The sequence below is a fragment of the Salmo trutta genome, chromosome 36 (genome assembly GCF_901001165.1).
Source record: "Salmo trutta chromosome 36, fSalTru1.1, whole genome shotgun sequence".
NCBI lineage: Eukaryota > Metazoa > Chordata > Actinopteri > Salmoniformes > Salmonidae > Salmo > Salmo trutta.
This window is the reverse complement of record NC_042992.1, coordinates 28,575,445-28,590,506: the sequence shown is the minus strand read 5'-3', so window position 1 is coordinate 28,590,506 and position 15,062 is coordinate 28,575,445. Positions and strand designations below refer to the sequence as shown.

General features: G+C 43.0%; 1 protein-coding gene across 4 annotated transcripts in view; it reads right to left on the bottom strand.

The window, feature by feature from the left end:
• Positions 1-14,695, bottom strand: part of LOC115175784 (transcriptional repressor p66-beta-like) — a 46,209-nt gene extending 31,514 nt beyond the window's left edge. For 2 of the 4 annotated variants that reach the window (XM_029735296.1, XM_029735297.1), the window contains exon 1: positions 14,375-14,695. The gene's annotated coding sequence lies outside the window, so the exon portion shown is untranslated. The remainder of the gene's footprint in view (positions 1-14,374) is intronic. The other 2 variants (XM_029735298.1, XM_029735299.1) reach the window with 2 other exon arrangements.
• Positions 14,696-15,062: the final 367 nt, after the last annotated feature.

Sequence of the window (15,062 nt, the reverse complement as noted above, 5' to 3'; positions counted from 1 at the left end):
AGATGAAAGCAGGTTCACACTGAGCACGTGACAGACGTGACAGAGTCTGGAGACGCCGTGGAGAACGTTCTGCTGCCTGCAACATCCTCCAGCATGACCGGTTTGGCAGTGGAAATGTCAGGGTGTGGGGTGGCATTTATTTGGGGGGGCCGCACAGCCCTCCATGTGCTCGCCAGAGGTAGCCTGACTGCCATTAGGTACCGAGATGAGATCCTCAGACCCCTTGTGAGACCATATGCTGGTGCGGTTGGCCCTGGGTTCCTCCTAATGCAAGACAATGCTAGACCTCATGTGGCTGGAGTGTGTCAGCAGTTCCTGCAAGAGGAAGGCATTGATGCTATGGACTGGCCCGCCCGTTCCCCAGACCTGAATCCAATTGAGCACATCTGGGACATCATGTCTCGCTCCATCCACCAACGCCACGTTGCACCACAGACTGTCCAGGAGTTGGTGGATGCTTTAGTCCAGGTCTGGGAGGATATCCCTCAGGAGACCATCCGCCACCTCATCAGGAGCATGCCCAGGCGTTGTAGGGAGGTCATACAGGCACGTGGAGACCACACACACTACTGAGCCTCATTTTGACTTGTTTTAAGGACATTACATCAAAGTTGGCTCAGCCTGTAGTGTGGTTTTCCACTTTAATTTTGAGTGTGACTCCAAATCCAGACCTCCATGGGTTGATAAATTGGATTTCCATTGATTATTTTTGTGTGATTTTGTTGTCAGCACATTCAACTATGTAAAGAAAAAAGTATTTAATAAGATTATTTCTTTCATTCAGATCTAGGATGTGTTGTTTAAGTGTTCCCTTAATTTTTTTGAGCAGTATACATACATACATACATACATACATACATACATACATACATACATACATACATACATACATACATACATACATACATACATACATACATGACGAGGACAAAGGATGTCTGACTGCTATGCCATCTTGGAGTGTGGATGTATGCAGATGCAGATGATACAGTCTTATAGTCAGTTGGCTCCTCCCCAGAATGTGTTAAATGCTCTACAACAAAGCTTCTTAGTGTCCAACAAGCTTTCTCTACCCTAAACCTTGTTCTGAACACCTCCAAAACAAAGGTCATGTGGTTTGGTAAGACGAATGTCCCTCTCCCCACAGGTGTGATTACTACCTCTGAGGGTTTAGAGCTCGAGGTAGTCACCTCATACAAGTACTTGGGAGTATGACTAGACGGTACATTGTCCTTCTCACAGCACATATCAAAGCTGCAGGCTAAAGTTAAATCTAGACTTGGTTTCCTCTATCGTAACCGCTCCTCTTTCACCCCAGCTGCCAAACTAACCCTGATTCAGATGACCATCCTACCCATGCTAGAATACGGAGACATCATTTATAGATCGGCAGGTAAGGGTGCTCTCAAGCGGCTAGATGTTATTTACCATTCGGCCATCAGATTTGCCACCAATGCTCCTTATAGGACACATCACTGCACTCTATACTCTTCTGTAAACTGACTGGTCATCTCTGTATACCCGTCGCAAGACCCACTGGTTGATGTTTATTTATAAAACCCTCTTAGGCCTCACTCCCCCCTATCTGAGATATCTACTGTGGCCCTCATCCTCCATAGACAACAGTCACATTCTGTTAAAGGTCCCCAAAGCACACACATCCCTGGGTCGCACCTCTTTTCAGTTCGCTGCAGCTAGCGACTGGAACGAGCCGCAACAAACACTCAAACCGGACAGTTTTACCTCAATCTCTTCATTCAAAGACTCAATCATGGACACTCTTACTGACAGTTGTGGATGCTTTGCGTGATGTATTGTTGTCTCAACCTTGCCCTTTGTGCTGTTGCCTGTGCCCAATCATGTTTGTACCATGTTGTGTTGCTACCATGTTGTTGTCATGCTGCTACCATGATGGGTAGTCATGTGTTGCTGCCATGCTGTGCTGTTGTCTTAGGTCTCTCTTTATGTAGTGTTCTTTTGTCGTTGATGTGTGTTTTGTCCTATATTTATATTTTATTATTTTTAGTATTTTTAATCCCAGCCACCGTCCCAGCAGGAGGCCTTGGGGTAGGCCGTCATTGTAAATAAGAATTTGTTCTTAACTGACTTGCCTAGTTAAATAAAAAGGTTAAATAAAAATAAATAAAATAAATTGGAAAACTTTCCTGGGTCTTTGTGGTTGATACAGTGAGGGGGAAAGTATTTCACCCCCTGCTGATTTTGTACGTTTGCCCACTGACAAAGAAATGATCAGTCTATAATTTTAATGGTAGGTTTATTTGAACAGTGAGAGACAGAACAATAACCAAAAAAATCCAGAAAAACGCATGTCAAATGTTATAAAATGATTTAAATTCAGTAATGTAACTGCATAACATTGACTAGTGACACTGCTATTCGAGGTACTCTGCCTCTTCACGGAGGAATTGGAGAAGCAAGGGTAGAACAAAGGGCATTGAGTCAGACCCATCCCAAGTCACTGGTTCAGCATGAAAACAAGTCTACTCTCATGAATAGAGTTTCGTTCATTGAGAATGTGTGGTTACCCCCACGATTACCAAACTGCGTTGAACCTCTGTAGCCTACTAAATCCACCATATGTATTTGTGGATGTGGCGGTGTGTTTCTCAGACACAACACCCAAACTTTATCACTGTTTGCATAAATTAATGTCCTGTTCCTTTAAAATGCAGAGTTACAATTCTGTTCACTTTTTTTTTTTTTTATTACCCAGAGTACTCAGCGCAGTCAAAATGCGAGAGAGCCAGTCTAAGCCGGTTTGTAACCTCAGGGTATGGAATTATCTCTTAATATGTAGCCGTTAGTGGTCAGGGCGTCACATGAAGACAGGGAGAGAGAAAGAGTGAGAGTGAGGTTGGGAGGGAGAGGGGGGGGAGGGGAGTGGGGGCAATGAAGCCCCTGTGCTTTCAGGGCAGAAAGAGGAAAAGCTACTACTCGCAAGACGCTGATTCTAAACCTGGCATCTTGACAAAAAGGGATCATTGCGGAACTTCAGACCACAGGGTGGGGCATACGTTGTTTAAACAAAAACATCAATAGGAAAAAATGCTGGAACATAGGCCATCTGGATAGACGGAGGTAGCAGTGAGATTTGTAAAATGGGGCAGTGAGGGTATCGATGTCTTCAGTGAAGACATCAACACATGCCTATAGACGCACACAAAAAGGCACAAGAAACACATCTTAACCAAACATACACACAGGCAGGTTTTCTACATTAAACCCTGTGAGCCCTAACCCCTTGAATCACATAACTGATAATCTTATGCCGGGTGCACACTACACAACTTTCAAAATCCTAACGTCGCCGAGCCTCTCACATTAAGTGACCGTATTTCCTGTATGTTTTTGTCTTGCCAATGTAGTGGTGTGCACGCTCAACGATCTGGCACAGATGGGGTGTCACACACTACAAGATTCTTCACTTGGTCATGAAGATTCTCCATGCCACCATGCTGTCTTGTGAAAAAAAAAATGTGATTAGATTGATTAGACGCTTTGGTTAAAGGCAAGTATAAACACATACTAGTAGTCATGGCTCCTGCTCGAGAGTCTACAAATTCTGGGTGACGCGAAACAACCTCTCACGGCTTCTATGATGAGCTCTCATTGGCTATTGCTGATCGCCATTATCAAAACTTGTTGCTGCACATCTCACACTTCAAGAGCATTGCAGATTTTGTTCCGATAAAATCAAACATGTTTGAAAAATTGGGATGCCTGGGACTGCTCAAAGAAGGGATCGGTAGCCCTGAGATTGCTAAACCGCTCACATTAAATGAGCGTCGGTGACGGGCCACGCACCCCGAGTAGGGAACTGGACAGACAGAGACATTCAATAATGCCTTGCACGCTCTTGCCTGCATCTAGCCGATATAGGGTGTAATCATTAGTTGCAAACGAGAGTTTCTATTGGACAAATTCAGGTATATTTATCCCCGTTTTGTGTTGTTGGCTTCCATTTAAGAAACTTTTTTCAACAGAATTGGCGGAAAGAATACACCCCTGATCACACAGTTCACTTTCATAGTAGCCACGTTGTATTCCGTCTCACATCTCTCCTCCTCTCAAATTTTCCCTTCGCTTGAGGACTTCAATGCACAACACATCAGCTGTATGTGACCAGACGAAAAAACCTTTCCAAGCCAAACCGCTACACACAGCCTACATCGTTTCCACCATATTAGCTAAAGTAACGTAATAGAACTAACGCATTAGTAAACCCTCTACAATCCTGCAGTAAAGTTAGTGTACAGTAAGCAGTTACACCGGTGGCAATAATTTAGTAATACCAAAAGCTTACCTTGACTTGGAAGAGTTCCAGTGTTGTGTTGGAAAGTCATAGCGAGCTAGCTAACATAGCATCCCTCTGTTTGAATAGGGTGTTTCAGTGGGCTAAACTAGCTAGCTGCATTTGCTAGCTAAGTAAGTAAAAGTGTAAAAAAAAAATAATAATAATAATAATAATAATCTCTAGCTTGTCCTTTATTTTGGAAGAAAATAATTTGTTCAAAACTGTTCACCTATTGTCTTACTCTCTGAGTCAACTACCTCACCACAATTTATACACTGCAGTGCTAGCTAGCTGTATCTTACGCTTTCAGTACTAGATTCATTCTCTGATCCTTTGATTGGGTGGACAACATGTCAGTTCATGCTGCAAGAGCTCTAATAGGCTGGAGGACATCCTCTGGAAGTTGTCATAATTACTATGGAAGGGGATGAGAACCATAAGCCTCCTAGGATTTGTATCGAAGTCAATGTACTTAGAGGGACGCTTGCTGTCCTCCGGCTACTCCATGGTGCTACCCTCCAGAGTGCTGTTGAGGCTACTGTAGACCTTCATTGCAAAATAATGTGTTTTAATCAATTATTTGGTGACAAGTAATTATATTTAGTATAGTTATCTAAAAATGATAACTTTAAATGTTTTACAATTTAAAATTTGTATTAAATTCACTGAGGAGGATGTTCCTCCCCTTCCTCCTCTGAGCCTTCACTGGTATCCACTCACACACATACACAAAAGGACAAAACAAGATCCCACTATACAGGGCCAGGTGAAAATAGGTTACAGGAAGAGAGAAGGGAGCTACAAAGACGGAGCGTCTGAAAACATCTTGCTCGTTTCCGATGCCTTCTGTGGGCTGACGCCCCTAACTGTACAAACAAAATAGATTTGAGGTCTGGCCACCACCACACAAAGGTGCCCTATCGCAGAAGGCAAAACTGTAGTTCTCATCATGGTCGGCTGATGCTGCCATAAAGGACAATGATGAGGAAATATCTCAAGGGGCAGAATAGCAATCTGTTCCAGTGCATAAACATGCTTATATGAGAGAGGGAGAGGGCTGTGGTTAAAAGACAACAAGGACATAGCCCTGTATTATCGTTAGCATTAGTGAGTAGCACAGGTAAAGGACATATAGTCACATGAAGACAGTGTTTCCAGACCTGGTCCTCAGGGAGCCCCAACCATTGCACATATTTGTTCCATTCCACCACTCATCAGCACACCTGATTCAATGAATCAACGGCTGAATTGACTAGTTGAATCAGGTGGGCTAGTGCTGGAATCAAACACATATTGTGCATTCTGAAAGTATTCAGACTCCTTGCCTTCCATATTTTGTTAAGTTATAGCCTTATTCTAAAAATGATTCAATAGTTTTTTCCCCCCCTCATCAATCTACACAAAACACCCCATAGTGACAAAGCTAGATTATAAAGAATTAAAAAACTGAAATACTACATTTATATAAGTATTCAGACCCTTTACTCAGTACTTTGCTGAAGCACCTTTGACAGCGATTACGGCCTGGAGTCTTCGTGAGTATGACGCTACAAGCTTGGTACATCTGTATTTGGGGAGTTTCTCCCATTCTTCTCTGCAGATCCTCTCAAGCTCTGTCAGATTGAATGGGGAGTGTCGCTGCAAAGCTATTTTCAGTCTCTCCAGAGATGCTCGATCAGGTTCAAGTCCGGGCTCTGGCTGGGCCACTCAAGGACATTGAGACTTGTCCCGAAGCCATTCCTGAGTTGTCTTGGCTGTGTGCTTAGTGTCGTTGTCCTGTTGGAAGGTGAATCTTCCAACACAGGTTTTCATCAAGGATCTCTCTGTACTTTGCTCTGTTCATCTTTGCCTCGATCCTGACTAGTCTCCCAGTCCATGCCGCTGAAAAACATCCCCACAGCATGCTGCTGCTGCCACCACCATGCTTCACCGTAGGGATGGTGCCAGGTTTACTACAGACGTGACGCTTGGCATTCAGGCCAAAGAGACTTTAATCTTGGTTTCATCAGACCAGATAATCTTGTTTCTCATGGTCTGACAGTCCTTTAGTGACAGTCCTTTAGTCCACTCCAAGTGGCCTGTCATGTGCCTTTTACTGAGAAGTGACTTCTGTCTGGCCACTCATATCAAATTTTATTGGTCACAGATGCGTTTAGCAGATGTTATTGCTGGTGTAGTGGTGGAGTGCTGCAGAGATGGGAGAACCTTCCAGAAGGACAACCATCTCCACAGAGGAACGCAAGAGCTCTGTCAGAGTGACCATCGGGTTCTTGGTCACCTCCCTGACCAAGGCCCTTCTCCCCCGATTGCTTAGTTTTGCCGGGCATCCAGCACTAGGAAGGATCTTGGTGGTTCCAATCTTCTTCCATTTAAGAATGATGGAGGCCACTGTGATCTTGGGGATCTTCAATGCTGCAGACATTTTTTGGTACCCTTCCCCAGATCTGTGCCTCGACACAATCCTGTCTTGGAGCTCTACGGACAATTCCTTCAACCTCATGGCTTGGTTTTTGCTCTGACATGCACTGTCAACTGTGGGACCTTAAATTAGACAGGTGTGTGCCTTTCCAAATCATTTCCAATCAATTGAATTTACCCCAGGTGGACTCCAATCAAACAGGATGCACCTGAGCTCAATTTCAAGTCTCATAGCAAAGGGTCTGAATATTAATGTAAATAAGGTATTTCTGTTTTTAATAAATTTGCAAAAATCGCTTTGTCATTTTGGGGTATTGTGTGTACATTGATGAGGATTTTGTTTAATTTAATCCATTTTAGAAATATGTCTAACATAAAAAACTGGAAAAAGTCAAGGGGTGTGAATACTTTATGAATGCACTGTACGTTGAGAAACTCTGTCCTGAAGGAGAGTCTGAGATGGACGCCATAGACAACAGCACAGTTATTGACAGATTCTCCTTCTCCTTGGCCTTAGTTCTCTTTACACTAGGACACAGAGAGCAAAGAAATGAAAACTACAGTATAAGTGTACTGGACTGGTGTTCACTGTTAACAATTCTGTTACAACTACTTTCCTTTTCTGGCTGACTCATAAGAGCACAGACATCTCTACAAATCAGTGAAGGGGACAGTGTTTGGATGACAGGGATTGATACACATGACAGCCAGGACACGTCCTGACTGTCAACATTGGGAAAAGTTCAACATTGGGGAAAAAAGGTCAAAAGAGCGGGAAAAGGCCAAAGCCGTGGCAGGATACACGTTCCACAAAAGGTCACAGCGTCAAAGTGGTATGATTTGTGTGAAAGGTATATTTTGGTGGACAAAAAAAAACATTGTGGAAAGTGACAATTAAATTCACTTCATTTAACAAGACGTGGCACACGATGAAATTGAAATGATTTTGTAGGACGTAACTACGTCCAAGTCATTTTCAAATTATTATTATTATTTTTTTAAGATGTTAAACGTACACAGTGCAACAAAAGGAGAGTTACAGTAGTGTAGCACACCAGCCACACAATCTACCACAAGAAAATGTGAGATTCTACTCCCTGCCGGATCTGGGAAGTGATAAAAGAAGGGAAACACCTTCTCATTGACAGGTGGGAAGAGTTACTTATGTCAATATGTAGTGCCACTTAAGAATCTGAGTCCAATATAGCAATTCCTGCATACAAAACCTACCTACACATCACCCCCCCTCTTCATCAACCCAAGTCTGAGGGGGTACTGTTGCATAATTGTCTCTTCCCCTCATCTACATGGGGATGCTACAAGTCTATAAAGCAGTATTTTATACATGGTCATGTAAAAAGTAGAATTTCCATGTAACCTTGTTGTTATCCCTCCATGTTCTTCCCACTGTCAATCCATCTTAATTTGAGTGTCATGCAAATGATAACCAGACCATGCATAGACACCACTTCTCCTTCAGTCCATCAGCCTTCCATTTTCCCAACTCATCCCCTTCATGCACACCTCCCAGCCTACCTTTGCAGTGAATTCATTTTAAGCTCTTAACAAACAAAAAACACAATTAATCAAACACGGGAACACCCAGAAATGGGGATGATGTGAAAGCCTACTGGGAGGCGAAACTACTCATCCAGAACAACGGTGCCAATTAGCCACCATGGTGCCATACGCATTTAACCTTTATGGTCACTGACACAATGGCAGAGGTTCGACACAAGAGCACACAGTGGCATTAGGACCCCCGTGGACCAAAAATGTTCTTATGAAAGGAGTCATTCAAAAAGGTCTCACTTTGTCTGATCGAACCAATTATAGGCTACCCTGTTCACACATTTGAGCTGAACTGTGCTGGGCTGAACTGGTTACACATCCACCATCTTTGCTGGAACTGTGCTGGAAAGGACAATGTGAAAACAAAATATATATTCCAGCACAGCAAGGTTCGGGTAGGCACAGTTTATTTTATTTATGCCTTATTTTACCAGATAAGTTGACTTAGAAAACATTCTTATTTACAGCAACAACCTGGGGAATAGTTACATGGGAGAGGAGGGGGGATGAATGAGCCAATTGGAAGCTGGGGATGATTAGGTGACCACGATGGTATGAATTTAGCCAGGACGCCGGGGTTAACACCCCTACTCTTACGAGAAGTGCCATGGGATCTTTAGTGACCACAGAGAGTCAGGACACCCATTTCATGTCCCATCCGAAAGACCGCACCCTACACAGGGTAATATCCCCAATCAGTTCCCTGGGGCACTGGGAGATAATTTTTTGGGACCAGAGGAAAGAGTGCCTCCTACTGGCCCTCCAACACCACTTCCAGCAGCATCTGGTCTCCCATTCAGGGACTGACCAGGACCAACCCTGCTTACTTTTGAGGCAAGCCAGCAGTGAGATGCAGGGTGGTATGCAGTTGTCTGAAAGGGTATGAGTCATCTGGGACCCGGTGATGCTTGGCGACCACGTGTTCCACATGAGTTCCACAGCTGCGTTTTGCTTATCGAGCAAAAACGTTGGCGAGGCCCGCTAATTAAGCGTCGCAGGGAGCCATTCATCTGGGCTGATTGTTTCTGCACAGGGTTTAATCAGCCTCGCGTGAAGCCCACTGAACAACAAAGCCACCCCCATTCAGGTGTTAACAAGGCCGTGACGCCAAACATACACACTTAACATGCAAAACCAAGCATTCTTGAGACCCATTCGCAAACCAATTACATCCCATGCTGCTATTGAATTAAATTGATACTCTTCTTCTGGGTTTGCTGGCTAAGGCCCCGTTAAAAGGGGCGTTCCAAGGTGAGTAGTAAAAGGTACCTTTTTCTTTGACTGACAACAAATAGGCCAATGCAATACCTGTGTAATATCTGTGGGAAAGTCTAGCCAATTACTTTCCCATCTCACTTCCAGATTCAAACAATGGTTTTCGGTAAACCAATGGCTATGTGTGAGTATGTATAGCCTGCAGCTGTTGGGGATTTCATATAACCTACACATTTTTGGTTCAGGACTTACACTGAAAAGAAACCACATTACAAGCAAGGGTATCCCCCAATGCATGCCTCGAAACTCCTCTTTGGGAATGCCCTGGCTCTCACTAAAACTGAAGTCTTTTTCATTGATACTCACCAACTTGAACCGGGACTGGTTTCAATTCTAATTATTTCAAGGGACAGCATAGGTTAAAGGTTGAACCATAAACTATATATGCAAATAAGGGGACATCACTGGCTGTGCTGACCTTTCATGACCTGTGGACAGCGAGAAAATGGCTAAAACCAACACGGCATTACAGTGATCTTCTCAATACTAAGTTTACCGTACAGGCTGCAATGTGCACAATCGCATTGTGAATCAACTGCGTTATTGTTTGAAAAACATTGTTACTGGACATGTCAGAAAGAAATGAGAAGCCTGCGAGGACATTTTTCTGCACTCTCCTTTCGTTTTACACACGTTGCTATGCGAGATGGATTCCTTGTTTATCGCTACACTTCACATTCATTCATTAACATCGCACATATCAATCAATAAGCTACTGACGACAAGGCTTCTCCCCCTCAAAGGATTTTCACTTGGGCGGATTCTTAAATCAACTTCATTTTCCTGATTAAGATGCAATTATACAGATTTCGCTCCCCTCAAACAGAGAGCGTTTATATCTTAATTTCAAGTATGTATGGACCTCTAAATGAGCATAGATTTTAAAATGGGGTCCCTCTAAGGATCCCTCTTCCACGACTGAAAACACAAGGAAGGCATTTCATTGGACACAGCAGCTTTCAGAAGATATCACAGGCTGTGTGCTGGGTATGACAATCCTTTTGCACTGCAAATGTGTTTGAGCTTAAATAACATAGGCCTACTTGAATGCTGGACAATAACATAGCAAAGCTAGTTGTACCAAAGCTGACTGACTCAACTGCAAATTTGACATCCTTTAAATAAAAAATTAAGGCTACCGCCTTCACCCTACCCCTTCATAAAATCATCTCTGATAAAAACTTAAGTGGGAAAGCCGCTGGACCATAGCTTCTCCAGAACAATAAGTGGCACAATCTCTGTTGATATTTTGCAGGGGAGCTTCCTGTACACTGTCGTAGGAAAGTCTGAGGTAATGGTGTTGTCATGACTCTGCTTTTGTATAGAATCAAATCACATTCTATTTGTCACCTGCGCTGAATACAACAGGTAGACCTTAACGTGAAATGCTTACTTACAAGCCCTTAACCAACAATGCAGATTAGTTTTTAAAGTAAGAAAATAGTTCTGGAAAAAGTAAAAATAAGAAAAATAAAATAACTAACGAGGTTATATACAATGGGGTACTGGTACCAAGTCAATGTGCAGTGGTACAGGAACCAACAGCTGGTGAATAGCTGGTGTCAAGGCACACAGGCTTTATCTGTGAGAGTTCCAGTCTCCTGCCAAACCCAGGGCCATTGAGTCAATCTGGACATGCCAACTCAGTGGTAGGGTCATCACACACACACCAAAAGTGAGGGTCTCTTGAAACAAGCACTGAGTGTCTGAATCAATGGGTGAGTGCAATCAACATTGTACTTTTCCCCACACCACGTGAGAAAAATACCTTTCCTATAAAAGGTCATGAGATCAATAATAGGATAGTCAACATTCAAGAGACTCCACCACAACATGCTCCTTTCATCAGGGGTCGTTGTGGCTGCATCCGAAGTACATCAGTGGAGGGCACCTGGTCTATTGTTACCCAACCGCAGGTGCACTGGTCGCTTATTTAGAGCCTGTCACTTTGTTGTGTTTTGAACAAAGGGGGTGTTTAAAGGGAAGCCTGTCTATTTTCTAACCTTTTTTCTTTTGACCAAGGTCAATGATCCTGAAGCAGAGCCAAGGCCACATACATTGAGTTCTGTTGTGATCTTTCCCTCCAAAAATGATAAAGCCTACATAAACTGTCCAGTTTGTCTGATATAGGCCTAAAATCTTTTTATAAGCCATGTTTGTTTGGAACAGATTTGTTCCCAGGAGAGGAAGCAGTTGCTTATCCTTAAATGAGATGCAGAGGCTGATAGTTTTAACGGATTATAAAAATGGCATCTGTAAGTTCCATTGAGCCAAGGGGACTGGCTTAGCCATGATTTGTGATAGATCTGAAATACTGCATTCATGATACACATCTACAGAAACCAAACAGTGTAACGTTTATCAAGGCATTAGCTTGACCTTTCTTTGTGGAAGTGAATCTGTACGATGGGAATTTGTCAGAGTTGAATCTTGGCACAACGTCGCATCAAAAATGCAGGAGGATGAGTGACGGAGGCCTGATGGGCATTGCTACGCCAGGCAGTCAGTTGCGATAAGGCACCATGGAAATTAAAAGTGTGCACACTGTGAAATCCCTTCATGGGCAGCTACAGTCTGCTGGAGCACATCAATTGTGTTAAAGAACCGCAAATAAATTAAAAACATTGTGTGTCACATACTACCTAAACTGAGTAAACCCTCCTTGATTATGAACTACCGATGCTCTATATCAGGGACAGCATTCACAAATATGCTAAAGCCACCCCAAAAAATGATAAGACATTTGTAATGGATTCCTCTTCTACCCCACGTAGTTGAGTGTGATCAGGGCCATAGGTCTCTCCATACGAATACAGTGTGGGAAGGAGCAGATGGATGGTAGAGTGATACACATTGGAGGACATGGCCATGGCTGTTCCATCATTGACAAAGCAGTGCCGTAACCGTTCATTCATACTGCTAGACAGTGTTCAACACCAGGGACTACCATTCATAGACTGCAGACTTTCATTCATAGAGAAAGGGAGAGAGAAAGGTAGACAGAAATGAGCAGTGGACTTTCTAGGGCTCAGAAAGTACTGTACTTCTATATTTTTTTTATGGTAGAATTTAGTGTCTGGTGGGTGGCAAAGCACAGGTTGAAATACATCTCAAATGTATTGTAGTCTTATAAAGAAAAAGGGAAAAGTAAGTAAACAAATAAAATCTTCATCGTGGGTCTTGTTGTCTGAAGGATACATGTTTAGATGTGTTTATCCTTCATTCCTGCATATCTTGGGTTGGTAAAGATACAGTTGGTTATGCATCTCTGATTTCCATATATGATTGAAAGAAAATACTTCCTCTTGGCTGAAGTTTTAACTAAAAAATAACTTGACATTGCGCCTGAATACCCCTGCGTAATTCTGAAGTTGAGACCCCAAAATTGAACAGACATAGGGTATATTTGAAACTTTTGGGAATGGGCCCTCCGTCGTTCAGAATGGGCCCACCTGTGTTCCAACTAACAGCAGTCTTCAATTCCGCTGAGACTTTTCCTTACATTGTTCCGTAAACTGTAGCCTGTATTTAGACCTATATAGACACTTAGAGCTCCCGCGGTCAGATTCATTCTTAGAAAGTAATTCAATGAGGGAAGAGTAGAATAATTGAAATGTAATTCAATCTCAGTCTTTTGGCAATCTGTTAACCATCGATAGGCTAATCTAATGGTTTAGGACTATTCTCATTGGGAACAATTGCAATTTAGTCTCTTCCAACAGCTGCCTGGCAAGACTCTACATATGGACCCCGAAATGTTGCCAAAGCCGCATGAGTATCAGACAGTTCGGCTTGTCCCGGTTCAGTAGCCTTGGCTCTACCCAAACTACCTATATAAATAAATTAGGCGCTCTCTCACTATTGACTTTTCTGCTGCACCGAGAATAATAGCCAGCACATATTAACTAATGTGCGTTTCTTTTTTCCTAACGTCATCTAGGCATCTACTGCCGTTTATCAGTGGCTGCCCGTTGGTCACAATCAATACATGCATTCGCGTGAATTAAATTTGAAGTCTTACATGTCCAGCGTCAGGCAGCCATTTGCGTGCATATGGAACCAGTTGAGAGCACGTCCTCACTTACATACATGGCTGATGCATTTTCGGATTTTTTTCCCTAATTGTACAGCCATCAACTACAATGCACACTAGCTTTGGCTACTCTCTGCGCTCTCCACACAGCTCTGTGAAACTACCGCTTGGTCTTGTGTCTACAAGTACCGCTACATTGGTCGTACACACGGGAAATCTTAATACAATGGGGTTTAAAAGCGAAAAATGTGTGTATATTTAGAGGATTTCACCGTGTGCACATGCACTGCTTGTGTAGCCTGCCGGGCGCACACAGCGCATTCTCCGCCAATACGAGTTAACCCCTAGAGACGCGAGATGAAACAATGAAACGGATTTGAGACATTCACTACAATGTTGCTATTGCCCGCATCTTTGATATTTCTCTAAAAATGTTCGTTTCTTTAACATGAATTCTTTATGACAATGCGCGACATGTATAAAAAAATACCTATCAAATTATCCCAGACCTTGATTAGTCACTTTGAACCGTTGGTTGTTGATGGCTTGCAAATAAACTTGCATCAATATACGAACCATGCTATGGTATTGTTTGTCTTTGCGCCACATTTACCCCCGAGTCACCCCCATAACGTTGGATGTGATTATTACTACTCCAAGTAGAGTTCAATCTACCATCCGTAAGAATCCAAATCCTGCCGCCGCAATTTCAAAAATGATATTCCATTTTAGCTAGGCCTCATCCATATCCTCGGACTCACCTGACTCGCCTTTACCCCTCAGGTTCCACAAGCTCAGGGTTCTCTTTCCGATCCTGAAGCGCTGCAGTAGCTCCTCACGACCAGGCACCGGCAGGCAACACAAAAGCTCTGATTGGGCCTAAACGAGCGCTCATCCCCTTGGTCTCAGCCCAGACAGACGGGTTATTGGTCGTCGGCTGTGTCGGAGGCGCGCCCCTATTATTATAAGGTGTGTGTTTTTGTCTATGTCTAGAGGGGAGGGGACAAAAAGCACTTAAATTATGGGAACTAAATGGGTTGTTATGGGCGCCGTGTCCGCAGCACAAGGCAAGCGTACTACATTGACAGATAAAGAGTGGACAACCGTGTTAAGTCCCTCTTCATTCAGCGATGGCCATCGACTGGATCTCCGAGGAACAATGCCCTTTCTACTGCTCTAGTATTTTCGTAACTTGTAGAATCGCTTTTCTACCAAGAAGAACACCCGATCAAACGCTTGATAGTCTGTCTATACCGCAGTAAATCATATGCGTAAAAGCGTAAATAAGATAAATCAATTTGTTATATCATTTATCTATTTTTAAATTGTAACATGTTTAAAACAATTTAGGAATTGTCTAAAATAATATATAGTCTATATACAAGGCCTACGTATAATGCATATTCATAGACAATATCATGTCACATCTGTATCCTTTAGGCTACAATA